The sequence below is a fragment of the Anas acuta genome, chromosome 26 (assembly GCF_963932015.1).
Source record: "Anas acuta chromosome 26, bAnaAcu1.1, whole genome shotgun sequence".
Lineage (NCBI taxonomy): Eukaryota > Metazoa > Chordata > Aves > Anseriformes > Anatidae > Anas > Anas acuta.
The window spans coordinates 347876-367435 of NC_089004.1; positions in this window are offsets into that span (position 1 = coordinate 347876).

The window sequence follows — 19560 nt, forward strand, 5'->3', positions numbered from 1 at the left end:
GCAGAAGACTGAAAACTCGGGCCACAGAAAAAGCGTTTCAAGCCCCATTCACCCATCCAGAAGTGCCCCCAAAGGAAGGCTTTGGGTGCAACTGAACTCCCCAGGGGAGCCTTTATGCAGCCCCACATGCAACTGGACCCTCTGTATTCGCTCTTTCTCAGCAACCCTAAATATATCCCTGGCCCGCATGGCAGACGACTGAAAAATCGGGCCACAGAAAAAGCGTTACAAGCCCAATTCTCCCATCCAGAAGTGCACCCAGAGGAAAGCTTTGGGTACAAGTGAACTCCCCAGGGGAGCCTTTATGCAGCCCCACATGCAACTGGACCCTCCGGGTTCGCTCTTTCCGAGCAACACTAAACATATCCCTAGCCAGCATGGGAGACGACTGAAAACTCGGGCCCCACAAAACGATTTCAGAGCCCGTTTCGCCCATTCAAAAGTGCCCCCAGAGGAAGGCTTTGGGTACAAGTGAACTCCCCAGGGGAGCCTTTATGCAGCCCCACATGCAACTGGACCCTCCGGTTTCGCTGTTTACGAGCAACCCTAAATATATCCCTAGCCAGCATGGCAGAAGACTGAAAACTCGGGCCACAGAAAAAGCGTTTCAAGCCTCATTCACCCATCCAGAAGTGCCCCCAAAGGAAGTCTTTGGGTACAACTGAACTCCCCAGGAGAGCCTTTATGCAGCCCCACATGCAACTGGACCCTCCGTATTCGCTCTTTCACAGCAATCCTAAATATAACCCTGGTCCGCATGGGAGACGACTGAAAACTCGGGCCCCAGAAAACGCTTTCAGAGCCCGTTTCGCCCATTCAAAAGTGCCCCCAGAGGAAGGCTTTGGGTACAAGTGAACTCCCCAGGGGAGCCTTTATGCAGCCCCACATGCAACTGGACCCTCCGGGTTCACTCTTTCACCGCAAACCTAAATATAGCCCTCGGCACAATGGGAGAAGACTGAAAAAGCGGGCCACAGAAAACGTATTGCGATTCCCCTTGGACCATCCAAAAGTGCCCCCAAAGGAAGGCTTTGGTACAAGTGAACTCCCCAGGGGAGCCTTTATGCAGCCCCACATGCAACTGGACCCTCCGTGTTCGCTGTTTACGAGCAACACTAAACATAGCCCTAGCCGGCATGGGAGACGACTGAAAACTCGGGCCCCAGAAAACGCTTTCCGAGCCCCTTTCGCCCATTCAAAAGTGCCCCCAGAGGAAGGCTTTGGGTACAAGTGAACTCCCCAGGGGAGCCTTTACGCAGCCCCACATGCAACTGGACCCTCCGGATTCACTCTTTCACCGCAATCCTAAATATATCCCTCGGCGCAATGGGAGAAGACTGAAAAAGCGGGCCTCAGAAAACGCATTGCGATTCCCCTTGGACCATCCAAAAGTGCCCCCAAAGGAAGGCTATGGGTACAAGTGAACTCCCCAGGGGAGCCTTTATGCAGCCCCACATGCAACTGGGCCCTCCGGGTTCGCTGTTTCCGAGCAATCCTAAATATAACCCTAGCAAGCATGGGAGTCGACTGAAAATTCGGGCCACAGAAAAAGAGTTTCAAGCCCCGTTCGCCCATCAAGAAATGCCCATAAAGGAAGGCTTTGGGTGCAACTGAACTCCCCAGGAGAGCCTTTATGCAGCCCCACATGCAACTGGACCCTCCGTATTCGCTCTTTCACAGCAACCCTAAATATAGCCCTCGGCGCAATGGGAGAAGACTGAAAAATCAGGCCCCCGAAAACGCGTTACAAGCCCCATTCGCCCATCCAAAAGTGCCCCCAAAGGAAGGCTTTGGGTACAAGTGAACTCCTCAGGGGAGCCATTATGCAGCCCCACATGCAACTGGACCCTCCGGGTTCGCTCTTTCCGAGCAACACTAAATATAACACTAGCCAGCATGGCAGAAGACTGAAAACTCGGGCCACAGAAATCGCTTTCCGAGCCCCTTTCGCCCATCCAGAAGTGCCCCAGACGAAGGCTTTGGGTACAAGTGAACTCCCCAGGGGAGCCTTTATGCAGCCCCACATGCAACTGGACCCTCCGGTTTCGCTCTTTCCGAGCAACACTAAACATAACCCTAGCCGGCATGGGAGGCGACTGAAAACTCGGGCCCCAGAAAACGCTTTCCGAGCCCCTTTCGCCCATTCAAATATGCCCCAGAGGAAGGCTTTGGGTACAAGTGAACTCCCCAGGGGAGCCTTTACGCAGCCCCACATGCAACTGGACCCTCCGTGTTCGCTGTTTCCGAGCAACCCTTAATATAATACTAGCCAGCATGGCAGAAGACTGAAAACTCGGGCCACAGAAAAAGCGTTTCAAGCCCCATTCACCCATCCAGAAGTGCCCCTAAAGGAAGGCTTTGGGTGCAACTGAACTCCCCAGGGGAGCCTTTATGCAGCCCCACATGCAACTGGACCCTCCGTATTCGCTCTTTCACAGCAAACCTAAATATAACCCTGGCCCGCATGGCAGACGACTGAAAAATCGGGCCCCAGAAAACGCGTTTCAAGCCTCATTCGCCCATCCAGAAGTGCCCACAAAGGAAGGCTTTGGGTACAACTGAACTCCCCAGGGGAGCCTTTATGCAGCCCCACATGGAACTGGACCCTCCGGGTTCGCTCTTTCCGAGCAACACTAAACATAACCCTAGCCGGCATGGGAGGCGACTGAAAACTCAGGCCACAAAAAATGAGTTTCAATCCCCTTTAGCCCATCCAGAAGTGCCCCCAGAGGAAGGCTTTGGGTACAAGTGAACTCCCCAGGGGAGCCTTTACGCAGCCCCACATGCAACTGGACCCTCCGTATTCGCTCTTTCTCAGCAACCCTAAATATAACACTGGCCAGCATGGCAGAAGACTGAAAACTCGGGCCCCAGAAAAAGCGTTTCAAGCCCAATTCACCCATCCAGAAGTGCCCCCAAAGGAAGGCTTTGGGTACAACTGAACTCCCCAGGAGAGCCTTTATGCAGCCCCACATGCAACTGGACCCTCCGTATTCGCTCTTTCACAGCAATCCTAAATATAACCCTGGTCCGCATGGGAGACGACTGAAAACTCGGGCCCCAGAAAACGCTTTCAGAGCCCGTTTCGCCCATTCAAAAGTGCCCCCAGAGGAAGGCTTTGGGTACAAGTGAACTCCCCAGGGGAGCCTTTACGCAGCCCCACATGCAACTGGACCCTCCGGATTCACTCTTTCACCGCAATCCTAAATATATCCCTCGGCGCAATGGGAGAAGACTGAAAAAGCGGGCCTCAGAAAACGCATTGCGATTCCCCTTGGACCATCCAAAAGTGCCCCCAAAGGAAGGCTTTGGGTACAAGTGAACTCCCCAGGGGAGCCTTTATGCAGCCCCACATGCAACTGGGCCCTCCGTGTTCGCTGTTTACGAGCAACACTAAACATAGCCCTAGCCGGCATGGGAGACGACTGAAAGCTCGGGCCCCAGAAAACGCTTTCCGAGCCCCTTTCGCCCATTCAAAAGTGCCCCCAGAGGAAGGCTTTGGGTACAAGTGAACTCCCCAGGGGAGCCTTTACGCAGCCCCACATGCAACTGGACCCTCCGGATTCACTCTTTCACCGCAATCCTAAATATATCCCTCGGCGCAATGGGAGAAGACTGAAAAAGCGGGCCTCAGAAAACGCATTGCGATTCCCCTTGGACCATCCAAAAGTGCCCCCAAAGGAAGGCTTTGGGTACAAGTGAACTCCCCAGGGGAGCCTTTATGCAGCCCCACATGCAACTGGGCCCTCCGGGTTCGCTGTTTCCGAGCAACCCTAAATATAACCCTAGCAAGCATGGGAGTCGACTGAAAATTCGGGCCACAGAAAAAGAGTTTCAAGCCCCGTTCGCCCATCAAGAAATGCCCCTAAAGGAAGGCTTTGGGTGCAACTGAACTCCCCAGGAGAGCCTTTATGCAGCCCCACATGCAACTGGACCCTCCGTATTCGCTCTTTCACAGCAACCCTAAATATAGCCCTCGGCGCAATGGGAGAAGACTGAAAAATCAGGCCCCCGAAAACGCGTTACAAGCCCCATTCGCCCATCCAAAGTGCCCCCAAAGGAAGGCTTTGGGTACAAGTGAACTCCTCAGGGGAGCCATTATGCAGCCCCACATGCAACTGGACCCTCCGGGTTCGCTCTTTCCGAGCAACACTAAATATAACACTAGCCAGCATGGCAGAAGACTGAAAACTCGGGCCACAGAAATCGCTTTCCGAGCCCCTTTCGCCCATCCAGAAGTGCCCCCAAAGGAAGGCTTTGGGTACAAGTGAACTCCCCAGGGGAGCCTTTATGCAGCCCCACATGCAACTGGACCCTCCGGGTTCGCTCTTTCCGAGCAACACTAAACATAACCCTAGCCGGCATGGGAGGCGACTGAAAACTCGGGCCCCAGAAAACGCTTTCCGAGCCCCTTTCGCCCATTCAAATGTGCCCCAGAGGAAGGCTTTGGGTACAAGTGAACTCCCCAGGGGAGCCTTTACGCAGCCCCACATGCAACTGGACCCTCCGGGTTCGCTGTTTCCGAGCAACCCTTAATATAATACTAGCCAGCATGGCAGAAGACTGAAAACTCGGGCCACAGAAAAAGCGTTTCAAGCCCCATTCACCCATCCAGAAGTGCCCCTAAAGGAAGGCTTTGGGTGCAACTGAACTCCCCAGGGGAGCCTTTATGCAGCCCCACATGCAACTGGACCCTCCGTATTCGCTCTTTCACAGCAACCCTAAATATAACCCTGGCCCACATGCCAGACGACTGAAAAATCGGGCCCCAGAAAACGCGTTACAAGCCTCATTCGCCCATCCAGAAGTGCCCACAAAGGAAGGCTTTGGGTACAAGTGAACTCCCCATGGGAGCCTTTATGCAGCCCCACATGGAACTGGACCCTCCGGGTTCGCTCTTTCCGAGCAACACTAAACATAACCCTAGCCGGCATGGGAGGCGACTGAAAACTCAGGCCACAAAAAATGAGTTTCAATCCCCTTTAGCCCATCCAGAAGTGCCCCCAGAGGAAGGCTTTGGGTACAAGTGAACTCCCCAGGGGAGCCTTTACGCAGCCCCACATGCAACTGGACCCTCCGTATTCGCTCTTTCTCAGCAACCCTAAATATAACACTGGCCAGTATGGCAGAAGACTGAAAACTCGTGCCCCAGAAAAAGCGTTTCAAGCCCAATTCACCCATCCAGAAGTGCCCCCAAAGGAAGGCTTTGGGTACAACTGAACTCCCCAGGGGAGCCTTTATGCAGCCCCACATGCAACTGGACCCTCCGGGTTCGCTCTTTCCGAGCAACACTAAATATAGCCCTAGGCGGCATGGGAGGCGACTGAAAACTCGGGCCCCAGAAAACGCTTTCCGAGCCCCTTTCGCCCATTCAAAAGTGCCCACAAAGGAAGGCTTTGGGTACAAGTGAACTCCCCAGGGGAGCCTTTATGCAGCCCCACATGCAACTGGACCCTCCGGGTTTGCTCCTTCACAGCAACCCTAAATAATCCCTGGTCCGCATGGCCGACGACTGAAAAACGGGCCCCAGAAAACGCGTTACAAGCCGCATTCGCCCATCCAAAACTGCCCCCAAAGGAAGGCTTTGGGTACAAGTGAACTCCCCAGGGGACCCTTTATGCAGCCCCACATGCAACTGGACCCTCCGGGTTCACTCTTTCCGAGCAACACTAAACATAACCCTAGCCAGCATGGGAGACGACTGAAAACTCGGGCCCCAGAAAACGCTTTCCGAGCCCCTTTCGCCCATTCAAAAGTGCCCCCAGAAGAAGGCTTTGGGTACAAGTGAACTCCCCAGGGGAGCCTTTACGCAGCCCCACATGGAACTTGACCCTCCGGGTTCGCTCTTTCCGAGCAACACTAAACATAACCCTAGCCAGCATGGGAGACGACTGAAAACTCGGGCCTCAGAAAACGCTTTCCGAGCCCCTTTCGCCCATTCAAATGTGCCCCAGAAGAAGGCTTTGGGTACAAGTGAACGCCCCAGGGGAGCCTTTATGCAGCCCCACATGCAACTGGACCCTTTGTGTTTGCTGTTTCCGAGCAACCCTAAATATAACACTAGCCAGCATGGCAGAAGACTGAAAACTCGGGCCACAGAAAAATCGTTTCAAGCCCCATTCACCCATCCAGAAGTGCCCCCAAAGGAAGGCTTTGGGTACAAGTGTACTCCCCAGGGGAGCCTTTATGCAGCCCCACATGCAACTGGACCCTCCGGGTCCACTGTTTCCGAGCAACCCTTAATATAACACTAGCCAGCATGGCAGAAGACTGAAAACTCGGTCCCCAGAAAACGCTTTCCGAGCCCCTTTCGCCCATTCAAAAGTGCCCCCAGAGGAAGGCTTTGGGTACAAGTGAACTCCCCAGGGGAGCCTTTATGCAGCCCCACATGCAACTGGACCCTCCGGGTTCACTCTTTCACCTCAAGACTAAATATAACCCTCGGCGCAATGGGAGAAGACTGAAAAAGCGGGCCTCAGAAAACGCATTGCGATTCCCCTTGGACCATCCAAAAGTGCCCCCAAAGGAAGGCTTTGGGTACAAGTGAACTCCCCAGGGGAGCCTTTATGCAGCCCCACATGCAACTGGGCCCTCCGGTTTCGCTGTTTCCGAGCAACCCTAAATATAACCCTAGCCAGCATGGCAGAAGACTGAAAACTCGGGCCACAGAAAAAGAGTTTCAAGCCCCATTCACCCATCCAGAAGTGCCCCTAAAGGAAGGCTTTGGGTACAACTGAACTCCCCAGGGGAGCCTTTATGCAGCCCCACATGCAACTGGACCCTCCGTGTTCGCTCTTTCCGAGCAACACTAACCATAGCCCTAGCCGGCATGGGAGGCGACTGAAAACTCAGGCCCCAGAAAACGCTTTCCGAGCCCTTTTCGCCCATTCAAAAGTGCCCCAGAGGAAGGCTTTGGGTACAAGTGAACTCCCCAGGGGAGCCTTTATGCAGCCCCACATGCAACTGGACCCTCCGTATTCGCTCTTTCACAGCAACCCTAAATATAACCCTGGCCCGCATGCCAGACGACTGAAAAATCGGGCCCCAGAAAACGCGTTACAAGCCCCATTCACCCATCCAGAAGTGCCCCCAAAGGAAGGCTTTGGGTACATCTGAACTCCCCAGGGGAGCCTTTATGCAGCCCCACATGCAACTGGACCCTCCGGGTTCGCTCTTTCCGAGCAACACTAAGCATAGCCCTAGCCGGCATGGCAGAAGACTGAAAACTCGGGCCACAGAAAACGCTTTCCGAGCCCCTTTCGCCCATTCAAAAGTGCCCCCAGAGGAAGGCTTTGGGTACAAGTGAACTCCCCAGGGGAGCCTTTACACAGCCCCACATGCAACTGGACCCTCCGTGTTCGCTGTTTCCTAGCAACCCTTAATATAACACTAGCCAGCATGGCAGAAGACTGAAAACTCGGGCCACAGAAAAAGCGTTTCAAGCCCCGTTCGCCCATCCAGAAGTGCCCCTAAAGGAAGGCTTTGGGTACAACTGAACTCCCCAGGGGAGCCTTTATGCAGCCCCACATGCAACTGGACCCTCCGGGTTCGCTCTTTCCGAGCAACACTAAGCATAGCCCTAGCCGGCATGGGAGGCGACTGAAAAGTCAGGCCCCAGAAAACGCTTTCCGAGCCCTTTTAGCCCATTCAAAAGTGCCCCAGAGGAAGGCTTTGGGTACAAGTGAACTCCCCAGGGGAGCCTTTACGCAGCCCCACATGCAACTGGACCCTCCGTATTCGCTCTTTCTCAGCAACCCTAAATATAACACTGGCCAGCATGGCAGAAGACTGAAAACTCGGGCCCCAGAAAAAGCGTTTCAAGCCCAATTCACCCATCCAGAAGTGCCCCCAAAGGAAGGCTTTGGGTACAACTGAACTCCCCAGGAGAGCCTTTATGCAGCCCCACATGCAACTGGACCCTCCGTATTCGCTCTTTCACAGCAATCCTAAATATAACCCTGGTCCGCATGGGAGACGACTGAAAACTCGGGCCCCAGAAAACGCTTTCAGAGCCCGTTTCGCCCATTCAAAAGTGCCCCCAGAGGAAGGCTTTGGGTACAAGTGAACTCCCCAGGGGAGCCTTTACGCAGCCCCACATGCAACTGGACCCTCCGGATTCACTCTTTCACCGCAATCCTAAATATATCCCTCGGCGCAATGGGAGAAGACTGAAAAAGCGGGCCTCAGAAAACGCATTGCGATTCCCCTTGGACCATCCAAAAGTGCCCCCAAAGGAAGGCTTTGGGTACAAGTGAACTCCCCAGGGGAGCCTTTATGCAGCCCCACATGCAACTGGGCCCTCCGTGTTCGCTGTTTACGAGCAACACTAAACATAGCCCTAGCCGGCATGGGAGACGACTGAAAGCTCGGGCCCCAGAAAACGCTTTCCGAGCCCCTTTCGCCCATTCAAAAGTGCCCCAGAGGAAGGCTTTGGGTACAAGTGAACTCCCCAGGGGAGAATTTACGCAGCCCCACATGCAACTGGACCCTCCGGATTCACTCTTTCACCGCAATCCTAAATATATCCCTCGGCGCAATGGGAGAAGACTGAAAAAGCGGGCCTCAGAAAACGCATTGCGATTCCCCTTGGACCATCCAAAAGTGCCCCCAAAGGAAGGCTTTGGGTACAAGTGAACTCCCCAGGGGAGCCTTTATGCAGCCCCACATGCAACTGGGCCCTCCGGGTTCGCTGTTTCCGAGCAACCCTAAATATAACCCTAGCAAGCATGGGAGTCGACTGAAAATTCGGGCCACAGAAAAAGAGTTTCAAGCCCCGTTCGCCCATCAAGAAATGCCCCTAAAGGAAGGCTTTGGGTGCAACTGAACTCCCCAGGAGAGCCTTTATGCAGCCCCACATGCAACTGGACCCTCCGTATTCGCTCTTTCACAGCAACCCTAAATATAGCCCTCGGCGCAATGGGAGAAGACTGAAAAATCAGGCCCCCGAAAACGCGTTACAAGCCCCATTCGCCCATCCAAAGTGCCCCCAAAGGAAGGCTTTGGGTACAAGTGAACTCCCCAGGGGAGCCATTATGCAGCCCCACATGCAACTGGACCCTCCGGGTTCGCTCTTTCCGAGCAACACTAAATATAACACTAGCCAGCATGGCAGAAGACTGAAAACTCGGGCCACAGAAATCGCTTTCCGAGCCCCTTTCGCCCATCCAGAAGTGCCCCCAAAGGAAGGCTTTGGGTACAAGTGAACTCCCCAGGGGAGCCTTTATGCAGCCCCACATGCAACTGGACCCTCCGGGTTCGCTCTTTCCGAGCAACACTAAACATAACCCTAGCCGGCATGGGAGGCGACTGAAAACTCGGGCCCCAGAAAACGCTTTCCGAGCCCCTTTCGCCCATTCAAATGTGCCCCAGAGGAAGGCTTTGGGTACAAGTGAACTCCCCAGGGGAGCCTTTACGCAGCCCCACATGCAACTGGACCCTCCGGGTTCGCTGTTTCCGAGCAACCCTTAATATAATACTAGCCAGCATGGCAGAAGACTGAAAACTCGGGCCACAGAAAAAGCGTTTCAAGCCCCATTCACCCATCCAGAAGTGCCCCTAAAGGAAGGCTTTGGGTGCAACTGAACTCCCCAGGGGAGCCTTTATGCAGCCCCACATGCAACTGGACCCTCCGTATTCGCTCTTTCACAGCAACCCTAAATATAACCCTGGCCCACATGCCAGACGACTGAAAAATCGGGCCCCAGAAAACGCGTTACAAGCCTCATTCGCCCATCCAGAAGTGCCCACAAAGGAAGGCTTTGGGTACAAGTGAACTCCCCATGGGAGCCTTTATGCAGCCCCACATGGAACTTGACCCTCCGGGTTCGCTCTTTCCGAGCAACACTAAACATAACCCTAGCCGGCATGGGAGGCGACTGAAAACTCAGGCCACAAAAAATGAGTTTCAATCCCCTTTAGCCCATCCAGAAGTGCCCCCAGAGGAAGGCTTTGGGTACAAGTGAACTCCCCAGGGGAGCCTTTACGCAGCCCCACATGCAACTGGACCCTCCGTATTCGCTCTTTCTCAGCAACCCTAAATATAACACTGGCCAGTATGGCAGAAGACTGAAAACTCGTGCCCCAGAAAAAGCGTTTCAAGCCCAATTCACCCATCCAGAAGTGCCCCCAAAGGAAGGCTTTGGGTACAACTGAACTCCCCAGGGGAGCCTTTATGCAGCCCCACATGCAACTGGACCCTCCGGGTTCGCTCTTTCCGAGCAACACTAAATATAGCCCTAGGCGGCATGGGAGGCGACTGAAAACTCGGGCCCCAGAAAACGCTTTCCGAGCCCCTTTCGCCCATTCAAAAGTGCCCACAAAGGAAGGCTTTGGGTACAAGTGAACTCCCCAGGGGAGCCTTTATGCAGCCCCACATGCAACTGGACCCTCCGGGTTTGCTCCTTCACAGCAACCCTAAATAATCCCTGGTCCGCATGGCCGACGACTGAAAAACGGGCCCCAGAAAACGCGTTACAAGCCGCATTCGCCCATCCAAAACTGCCCCCAAAGGAAGGCTTTGGGTACAAGTGAACTCCCCAGGGGACCCTTTATGCAGCCCCACATGCAACTGGACCCTCCGGGTTCACTCTTTCCGAGCAACACTAAACATAACCCTAGCCAGCATGGGAGACGACTGAAAACTCGGGCCCCAGAAAACGCTTTCCGAGCCCCTTTCGCCCATTCAAAAGTGCCCCCAGAAGAAGGCTTTGGGTACAAGTGAACTCCCCAGGGGAGCCTTTATGCAGCCCCACATGCAACTGGACCCTCCGGGTTCGCTCTTTCCGAGCAACACTAAACATAACCCTAGCCAGCATGGGAGACGACTGAAAACTCGGGCCTCAGAAAACGCTTTCCGAGCCCCTTTCGCCCATTCAAATGTGCCCCAGAAGAAGGCTTTGGGTACAAGTGAACGCCCCAGGGGAGCCTTTATGCAGCCCCACATGCAACTGGACCCTTTGTGTTTGCTGTTTCCGAGCAACCCTAAATATAACACTAGCCAGCATGGCAGAAGACTGAAAACTCGGGCCACAGAAAAATCGTTTCAAGCCCCATTCACCCATCCAGAAGTGCCCCCAAAGGAAGGCTTTGGGTACATGTGTACTCCCCAGGGGAGCCTTTATGCAGCCCCACATGCAACTGGACCCTCCGGGTCCACTGTTTCCGAGCAACCCTTAATATAACACTAGCCAGCATGGCAGAAGACTGAAAACTCGGTCCCCAGAAAACGCTTTCCGAGCCCCTTTCGCCCATTCAAAAGTGCCCCCAGAGGAAGGCTTTGGGTACAAGTGAACTCCCCAGGGGAGCCTTTATGCAGCCCCACATGCAACTGGACCCTCCGGGTTCACTCTTTCACCTCAAGACTAAATATAACCCTCGGCGCAATGGGAGAAGACTGAAAAAGCGGGCCTCAGAAAACGCATTGCGATTCCCCTTGGACCATCCAAAAGTGCCCCCAAAGGAAGGCTTTGGGTACAAGTGAACTCCCCAGGGGAGCCTTTATGCAGCCCCACATGCAACTGGGCCCTCCGGTTTCGCTGTTTCCGAGCAACCCTAAATATAACCCTAGCCAGCATGGCAGAAGACTGAAAACTCGGGCCACAGAAAAAGAGTTTCAAGCCCCATTCACCCATCCAGAAGTGCCCCTAAAGGAAGGCTTTGGGTACAACTGAACTCCCCAGGGGAGCCTTTATGCAGCCCCACATGCAACTGGACCCTCCGTGTTCGCTCTTTCCGAGCAACACTAACCATAGCCCTAGCCGGCATGGGAGGCGACTGAAAACTCAGGCCCCAGAAAACGCTTTCCGAGCCCTTTTCGCCCATTCAAAAGTGCCCCAGAGGAAGGCTTTGGGTACAAGTGAACTCCCCAGGGGAGCCTTTATGCAGCCCCACATGCAACTGGACCCTCCGTATTCGCTCTTTCACAGCAACCCTAAATATAACCCTGGCCCGCATGCCAGACGACTGAAAAATCGGGCCCCAGAAAACGCGTTACAAGCCCCATTCACCCATCCAGAAGTGCCCCCAAAGGAAGGCTTTGGGTACATCTGAACTCCCCAGGGGAGCCTTTATGCAGCCCCACATGCAACTGGACCCTCCGGGTTCGCTCTTTCCGAGCAACACTAAGCATAGCCCTAGCCGGCATGGCAGAAGACTGAAAACTCGGGCCACAGAAAACGCTTTCCGAGCCCCTTTCGCCCATTCAAAAGTGCCCCCAGAGGAAGGCTTTGGGTACAAGTGAACTCCCCAGGGGAGCCTTTACACAGCCCCACATGCAACTGGACCCTCCGTGTTCGCTGTTTCCTAGCAACCCTTAATATAACACTAGCCAGCATGGCAGAAGACTGAAAACTCGGGCCACAGAAAAAGCGTTTCAAGCCCCGTTCGCCCATCCAGAAGTGCCCCTAAAGGAAGGCTTTGGGTACAACTGAACTCCCCAGGGGAGCCTTTATGCAGCCCCACATGCAACTGGACCCTCCGGGTTCGCTCTTTCCGAGCAACACTAAGCATAGCCCTAGCCGGCATGGGAGGCGACTGAAAAGTCAGGCCCCAGAAAACGCTTTCCGAGCCCTTTTAGCCCATTCAAAAGTGCCCCAGAGGAAGGCTTTGGGTACAAGTGAACTCCCCAGGGGAGCCTTTATGCAGCCCCACATGCAACTGGACCCTCCGTATTCGCTCTTTCACAGCAACCCTAAATATAACCCTAGCCAGCATGGGAGTCGACTGAAAACTCGGGCCACAGAAAAAGAGTTTCAAGCCCCGTTCGCCCATCAAGAAATGCCCCCAAAGGAAGGCTTTGGGTACAAGTGAACTCCCCAGGAGAGCCTTTATGCAGCCCCACATGCAACTGGACCCTCCGTATTCGCTCTTTTACAGCAACCCTAAATATAACCGTGGCCCGCATGGCAGACGACTGAAAAATCAGGTCCCAGAAAACGCGTTACAAGCCCCATTCACCCATCCAGAAGTGCCCCCAAAGGAAGGCTTTGGGTACATCTGAACTCCCCAGGGGAGCCTTTATGCAGCCCCACATGCAACTGGACCCTCCGTATTCGCTCTTTCACAGCAACCCTAAATATAACCCTGGCCCGCATGCCAGACGACTGAAAAATCGGGCCCCAGAAAACGCGTTACAAGCCCCATTCACCCATCCAGAAGTGCCCCCAAAGGAAGGCTTTGGGTACATCTGAACTCCCCAGGGGAGCCTTTATGCAGCCCCACATGCAACTGGACCCTCCGGGTTCGCTCTTTCCGAGCAACACTAAATATAGCCCTAGCCGGCATGGGAGGCGACTGAAAACTCGGGCCACAGAAAAAGAGTTTCAAGCCCCATTCACCCATCCAAAAGTGCCCCCAAAGGAAGGCTTTGGGTACAAGTGAACTCCCCAGGGGAGCCTTTATGCAGCCCCACATGCAACTGGACCCTCCGGGTTCACTCTTTCACCTCAAGACTAAATATGACCCTCTGCGCAATAGAAGAAGACTGAAAAAGCGGGCCTCAGGAAGCGCATTGCGATTCCCCTTGGACCATCCAAAAGTGCCCCCAAAGGAAGGCTTTGGGAACATCTGAACTCCCCAGAGGAGCCTTTATGCAGCCCCACAAGCAACTGGACCCTTAGGGTTCGCTGTTTCCGAGCAACCCTTAATATAACACTAGCCAGCATGGCAGAAGACTGAAAACTCGGGCCCCAGAAAACGCTTTCCGAGCCCCTTTCGCCCATTCAAAAGTGCACCCGAAGGAAGGCTTTGGGTACAAGTGAACTCCCCAGGGGAGCCTTTATGCAGCCCGACATGCAACTGGACCCTCCGGGTTCGCTGTTTCCGAGCAACCCTATATATAACACTAGCCAGCATGGCAGAAGACTGAAAACTCGGGCCCCAGAAAAAGCGTTTCAAGCCCCATTCACCCATCCAGAAGTGCTCCCAAAGGAAGGCTTTGGGTGCAACTGAACTCCCCAGGGGAGCCTTTATGCAGCCCCACATGCAACTGGACCCTCCGTATTCGCTCTTTCACAGCAACCCTAAATATAGCCCTGGCTCGCATGGCAGACGACTGAAAAATCGGGCCCCAGAAAACGCGTTACAAGCCCCATTCTCCCATCCAGATGTGCCCCCAAAGGAAGGCTTTGGGTACAAGTGAACTCCCCAGGAGAGCCTTTATGCAGCCCCACATGGAACTGGACCCTCCGTATTCGCTCTTTCACAGCAACCCTAAATATAACCCTGGCCCGCATGGCAGACGACTGAAAAATCAGGCCCCAGAAAACGCGTTACAAGCCCCATTCGCCCATCCAAAAGTGCCCCCAAAGGAAGGCTTTGGGAACATCTGAACTCCCCAGGGGAGCCTTTATGCAGCCCCACATGCAACTGGACCCTCCGGGTTCGCTCTTTCCGAGCAACACTAAATACAACACTAGCCAGCATGGCAGAAGACTGAAAACTCGGGCCACAGAAAAAGCGTTTCAAGCCCCATTCACCCATCCAGAAGTGCCCCCAAAGGAAGGCTTTGGGTACAAGTGAACTCCCCAGGGGAGCCTTTATGCAGCCCCACATGCAACTGGACCCTCCGGGTTCGCTCTTTCCGAGCAACACTAAACATAGCCCTAGGCGGCATGGGAGGCGACTGAAAACTCGGGCCCCAGAAAACGCATTACAAGCCCCATTCGCCCATCTAAAAGTGCCCCAGAGGAAGGCTTTGGGTACAAGTGAACTCCCCAGGGGAGCCTTTATGCAGCCCCACATGCAACTGGACCCTCCGTGTTCGCTGTTTACGAGCAACCCTAAATATAACACTAGCCAGCATGGCAGAAGACTGAAAACTCGGGCCACAGAAAAACCATTTCAAGCCCCATTCACCCATCCAGAAGTGCCCCCAAAGGAAGGCTTTGGGTACAACTGAACTCCCCAGGGGAGCCTTTATGCAGCCCCACATGCAACTGGACCCTCCGGGTTCGCTCTTTCCGAGCAACACTAAACATAGCCCTAGCCGGCATGGGAGGCGACTGAAAACTCGGGCCCCAGAAAACGCTTTCCGAGCCCCTTTCGCCCATTCAAAAGTGCCCCAGAGGAAGGCTTTGGGTACAAGTGAACTCCCCAGGGGAGCCTTTATGCAGCCCCACATGCAACTGGACCCTCCGGGTTCGCTGTTTCCGAGCAACCCTTAATATAATACTAGCCAGCATGGCAGAAGACTGAAAACTCGGGCCACAGAAAAACCGTTTCAAGCCCCATTCACCCATCCCGAAGTGCCCCCAAAGGAAGGCTTTGGGTGCAACTGAACTCCCCAGGGGAGCCTTTATGCAGCCCCACATGCAACTGGACCCTCCGGGTTCGCTCTTTCACAGCAACCCTAAATATAACACTAGCCAGCATGGCAGACGACTGAAAAATCGGGCCCCAGAAAACGCGTTACAATCCCCATTCGCCCATCCAAAAGTGCCCCCAAAGGAAGCCTTTGGGTACAAGTGAACTCCCCAGGGGAGCCTTTATGCAGCCCCACATGGAACTGGACCCTCCGTATTCGCTCTTTCCTAGCAACACTAAATATAACCCTAGCCGGCATCGGAGACGACTGAAAACTAATACCCCAGAAAACCCATTACAAGCGCCTTTTGTCCATCCAAAAGTGCCCCCAAAGGAAGGCTTTCGGTACAACTGAACTCCCAGGGGAGCCTTTATGCAGAGCCACATGCAACTGGGCCCTCCGTATTCACTCTTTCACTTCAACCCTAAATATAGCTCTGGCCCGCATGGCACAGGACTGAAAACTCATGCCCCAGAAAACGCGTTCCGAGCTCCTTTTGCCCACCCAAAAGTGCCCCCAAAGGAAGGCTTTGGGTACAACTGAACACCCCAGGGGAGCCTTTATCAGCCCCACATGCAACTGGACCCTCCTTATTCGCTCTTTCACCGCAAGCATAATTATAGCCCTAGACGCAATGGGAGAAGACTGAAAAATGGGCCTCAAAAAACGCATTGTGAGTCCCTTTGGACAATCCAAAAGTGCCCCCAAAGGAAGGCTTTCGGTACGACTGAACTCCCCAGGGCAGCCTTTTTGCAGTTATTTAAAGAAATAAATAAGAAAACGCGTAATTATAAATAAATAAATAAATAAATAAGAAAACGCTTTATTACACTCTTTCACCCATTCAAAAGTGCCCCCAAAGGAAGGCTTTGGGTACAAGTGAACTACCCAGGGAAGCCTTTACGCAGCCCCACATGCAACTGGACACTCCGGGTTCGCTGTTTTCGAGCAAACCTATATATAGCCCTAGCCAGCATTGCAGATGACTGAAAACTTGGGCCCCATAAAACGCGTTATTAGACCGTTTCGCCCATCCAAATCTGCCCCCAGAGGAAGGCTTTGGGTACAAGTGAACTCCCCAGGGGAGCCTTTACGCAGCCCCACATGCAACTGACCCTCCGTATTCGCTCTTTCAACGCAATCCTACATATATCCCTATCCGCAATGGGAGAAGACTGAAAATCAGGCCCCAGAAAACGCGTTCCGAGTTCCTTTTGCCCATCCAAAAGTGCCCCCAAAGGAAGGCTTTGGGTACAAGTGAACTTCCCAGGGGAGCCTTTACGCAGTGCCACATGCAACTGGACCCTCCGGGTTCGCTCTTTCCGAACAACCCTAAATATAACCCTGGCCCGCATGGCAGAAGACTGAAAAATCGGGCCCCAGAAAACGCGTTACAAGCCCCATTCTCCCATCCAAAAGTGCCCCCAAAGGAAGGCTTTGGGTACAACTGAACTCCCAGGGGAGCCTTTCTGCAGTCCCACATGCAACTGGACCCTCCGTGTTCGTTTTTTCCGAGCTACCTTAAATATAGCCCTAGCCAGCATCGGAGACGACTGAAAACTAATGCCCCAGAAAACTTATTACAAGCCCCTTTTGCCCATCCAAAAGTCCCCCAAAGGAAGGCTTTGGGTACAACTGAACTCCCCAGGGGAGCCTTTATGCAGCCCCACATGCAACTGGACCCTCCGGGTTCGCTCTTTCCCAACAACCCTAAATACATCCCGGGTCTGCATGGGAGACAACTGAAAACTTGGGCCCCAGAAAATGCATTACAAGACCTTTTCGCCCATCCAAAAGTGCCCCCAAAGGAAGGCTTTTGGTACATCTGAACTCCCTAGGGGAGCCTTTATGCAGCCCCACATGCAACTGGACCCTCCTTATTCGCTCTTTCACAGCAAGCCTAAATCTAGCCCTAGCCGCAATGGGAGAAGACTGAAAAAGCGGGCCCAAGAAAACGCGTTCCGAGTCCCTTTCGCCAATCCAAAAGTGCCCCCAAAGGAAGGCTTTGGGTACAAGTGAACTCCCCAGGGAAGCCTTTATGCAGTCCCACATGCAACTGGACCCTCCGGGTTCGCTGTTTTCGAGCAAACCTATATATAGCCCTAGCCAGCATTGGAGATGACTGAAAACTCGGGCCCCATAAAACGCTTTCCGAGCCCCTTGCGCCCATCCAAAAGTGCCCCCAAAGGAAGGCTTTCGGTACAACTGAACTCCCCAGGGGAGACTTTTTGCAGTTATTTAAAGAAATAAATAAGAAAACGCGTAATTATAAATAAATAAATAAATAAATAAGAAAAAGCTTTATTACACTCTTTCACCCATTTAAAAGTGCCCCCAAAGGAAGGCTTTGGGTACAAGTGAACTCCCCAGGGAAGCCTTTATGCAGTCCCACATGCAACTGGACCCTCCGGGTTCGCTGTTTTCGAGCAAACCTATATATAGCCCTAGCCAGCATTGGAGATGACTGAAAACTCGGGCCCCATAAAACGCGTTATTAGACCGTTTCGCCCATCCAAATGTGCCCCCAGAGGAAGGCTTTGGGTACAAGTGAACTCCCCAGGGGAGCCTTTACGCAGCCCCACATGCAACTGGACCCTCCGTATTCGCTCTTTCACCGCCATCCTACATACATCCCTAGCCGCAATGGGAGAAGACTGAAAAAGCAGGCCCCAGAAAACGCGTTCCGAGTTCCTTTTGCCCATCCAGAAGTGCCCCCAAAGGAAGGCTTTGGGTACAACTGAACTCCCAGGGGAGCCTTTACGCAGCCCCACATGCAACTGGACCCTCCGTGTTCGTTTTTTCCGAGCTACCTTAAATATAGCCCTAGCCAGCATCGGAGACGACTGAAAACTAATGCCCCAGAAAACTCATTACATGCCCCTTTTGCCCATCCAAAAGTCCCCCAAAGGAAGGCTTTGGGTACAACTGAACTCCCCAGGGGAGCCTTTTTGCAGCCCCACATGCAACTGGACACTCCTTATTCGCTCTTTCACAGCAACCCTAAATATAGCCCTGGCCCGCATGGCAGATGACTGAAAAATCTGACCAAAGAAAACGCGTTACAGGCCCCTTTCGCCCATCCAAAAGTGCCCCCAGAGGAAGGCTTTGGGTACATCTGAACTCCCCAGGGGAGCCTTTTTGTAGCCCCACATGCATCTGGACCCTCCTTATTCGCTCTTTCACAGCAACCCTAAATATATCCCTAGCCGTCATCAGAGACGACTGAAAAGTCTGACCAAAGAAAACGAGTTACAAGACCCTTTCGCCTATCCAAAAGTGCTCCCAAAGGAAGTCTTTGGGTATAACTGAACTCCCCAGGGGAGCCTTTACGCAGCCACACATGCAACTGGACCCTCCGGGTTCACTTTTTCAACGCAACTCTAAATATATCCCTAGCCGAAATGGGAGAAGACTGAAAACTCGGGCCCCAGAAAATATGTTACAAGCCCCTTGCGCCCATCCAAAAGTGCCCCCAAAGGAAGGCTTTCGGTACAACTGAACTCCCAACGGGAGCCTTTTTGCAGTTAGTTAAAGAAATAAATAAGAAAACGCGTATTATAAATAAATAAATAAATAAATAAATAAATAAGAAAACGCTTTATTACACTCTTTCACCCATCCAAAAGTGCCCCCAAAGGAAGGCTTTGGGTGCAAGTGAACTCCCAAGGGAAGCCTTTACGCAGCTCCACATGCAACTGGACCCTTTCGGGTTCGCTGTTTTCGAGCAAACCTATATATAGCCCTAGCCAGCATTGGAGATGACTGAAAACTCGGGCCCCATAAAACGCGTTATTGGACCGTTTCGCCCATCCAAATGTGCCCCCAGAGGAAGGCTTTGGGTACAAGTGAACTCCCCAGGGGAGCCTTTACGCAGCCCCACATGCAAGTGGACCCTCCTTATTCGCTCTTTCACCGCAAGCATAAATATAGCCCTAGCCGCAATGGGAGAAGACTGAAAAACGGGCCTCAAAAAACGCATTGCGAGTCCATTTGGACCATCCAAAAGTGCCCCCAAAGGAAGGCTTTGGGTACAACTGAACTCCCAGGGGAGCCTTTACGCAGCCCCACATGCAACTGGGCCCTCCGTGTTCGTTTTTTCCGAGCTACCTTAAATATAGCCCTAGCCAGCATCAGAGACGACTGAAAACTAATGCCCCAGAAAACCCATTACAAGCGCCTTTTGCCCATCCAAAAGTCCCCCAAAGGAAGGCTTTGGGTACAATTGAACTCTCCAGGGGAGCCTTTACGCAGCCCCACAT